The following is a 2,503-nucleotide window of genomic DNA, read 5'->3' on the forward strand; positions in this document are numbered from 1 at the left end:
AAAAAACTTGGACCGACGCTTCCCTGAAGTTCTCCTCCATTGGTACCAGGGCCTCCTTTAGTGCCTTGAAACTCCCCAATACCGTTTCGCTCAGATCATCCAAATCCGTGGATCCAATCTCTAACAATCCCGGGAAGATCTGTGCTGCCTGGCAATCAGACCATCCATTGGCCTTGGCCACACGACCGAAGTATCTGACGTACTCCGCCATGGAATCCTCTGGTCTCTTTGGTTGTGGACGCACAACATGTCCAGCTCCAGACCGTTCCATTCCCGACCCATCATCTTCTGTGGTTGTCCTACCACTTGGCATTCTCCTTGAATCGCCCGACGAGTCTATAGACGCACCCTTTGCGTTGGTTCTCACTTCCTCTCTCGAGGAATCACCGCTGCCACCATATAACTAGAACTGATGTGTATTTCCATAAAAGACGTAAAATGTGTACACTGTGGATAAAGATATTGAACGCAAATGTGTCGTAGTCGAAAATGATTGAACGCAAAGGGAGGAAATGGCACCTCCAGCTACACCGCAGATTTGTCTGGATCGGGTCGAACTCCATTGGCATTAATGACGAACCCAGCAAATTTGACCTCGTTTCCCACCTGGATCTTTGCCTTTGATAAGGTAATGTCATACTCTTGACAGCACTGTAGCACAGCCGACAGTCTTTCCTTCAACTCGTCCAAAGAAGACACTTGAATGAGGATATCATCCACAATCTTATGAATTCCTTTCAAATCACGTAGGGTTTCATCCCCTCTCCGACAATATTCATCTCCAGAGGCACTCAGCCCCATTGGAGCGCGACAATATCGGAACCGCCCATAAGGAGTTAAGAAAGTGGTTAGGTCGCAAGACTCTTCGTCCAAAGGAATTTGCCAATATCCTTTCCGAGCATGGAGTGCGACGAAGTAGCGAGCCGTGTGGGGAATTGAAGCTATCTCGGATGGAGTGGGGAACGGATGAATAGGTCTTCTCACATATTGATTTAATGACTGATAGTCGGTCACCATACGGATTCCTTTCCCATTTGGTTTTGGAATAAAGATTTTGGGGCTAGTCCATGGTGTTGGCTATGTAACAGGTTTGATAATATCTGCTGAGCATTGACTATCAAGGTCGTTCTTTGCATCAGCCACAAAAGCAAATGGAATTCTCCGAGGGATTAAAACACATTTTGAGACAATTTTCACATCTTCCTTGAGGTGAATATGCATGGGGGGGCCTTCATAGGTGGCAATATGTCTTTCTCATTGAAAACATGGTCAAACTGCACAAAGATTGGCTGAAGCGCAGCATGGATGAGATCGTCTGGGTAGGTTGAAAATAGTTGCTTTATTTGAACCATGGGCATAGGAAAGTTATGTGTTATGATTTTCAAATCGACGAGATTGAACCATGACAAATAAAACGAACTTTGCAAGGCTGGAGTTACGAAAGCAGTTGTTGAAGCCATTTGACCTTCGACTTCGACAGATAAATCAACCGAGCCCAGACAACGCATTTCTGTGCCATTGGCTGCCTTGATTAAACATTGATTATTATCAATGGGTATGTTGTTCTGCTTGATCAGATTCTCGGCAATAATTGGGGCCGTGGCTCCTGTGTCTGGCAACGCCTGTGCAGAAAGCACACTGCCTCGTTTCGGGGTGATCGTGGTGTTAATGAGTGGCGTACTCAGAGACTTAGGGAGGGAAAGAGCGTTGATCGAAACTACCGAACAGGAGACCTCAGGATTGCCCATTGGCGAAGGGGACCGAGTTTCAGTCGACGAAGGAGAGGGCAACCGAGAAAGTACGGGAGAGTGTTAATTAAATGAATTAAATGGCCTGGGTGAACGAGGGCAAGAATTGAATGGCGTAGTATGAAGTCCCCGAGACATATTCCTGTTGTGGCAAACGGAAGCCAGATGCCCCCTCGTGTTGCATTTGAAACAAGTCATATTTTCGGCAAAACATTCCCCTCCGCTAGCATGCTTGTCATTGGTCCCACATCGATGGCATAGGTTGGTTGGATATACATTTGAAGAGGTGAAAGAAGACTTATTATTGCGGCCCCTTTGATAAGCGGAGACTGCAGAAAGATGTGGAATAGGGGAATCTGATCTTTTAAAGGATTGCTCAATGGTATTGGCCGATTCAAACGAGTTGGCTATGGCGACTAGGCCTTCACGAGAAATGGAGCCTTGTTGAGCCCTGTTGCGCTTCACGCAAACGTGTGTCAGGTATCAATCTTCAAGGCTAACTATCCTGCAAAATGTGGTCACTATCCTAGTCTAAAGCTGAATTCTTGGACACGGTCGTCTCCTCTCGTCTCGTCTCACCCGTCTCACCACGGTGGTCAAAAAAGCTTATCAGGTATTGAGAGAAATGCGCATATCCATCTCAACAGTCTTCTTCCTTACAAAAACCATAAGAAGTTATTTTGATGTGATTGATTTATTGAAGTCTGGCTCAAATTTGTCGCGCATATGGCTATTAGTTAACAAGATTTGCTTGG

This window comes from Tigriopus californicus, chromosome 12, assembly GCF_007210705.1.
Source record: "Tigriopus californicus strain San Diego chromosome 12, Tcal_SD_v2.1, whole genome shotgun sequence".
Lineage (NCBI taxonomy): Eukaryota > Metazoa > Arthropoda > Copepoda > Harpacticoida > Harpacticidae > Tigriopus > Tigriopus californicus.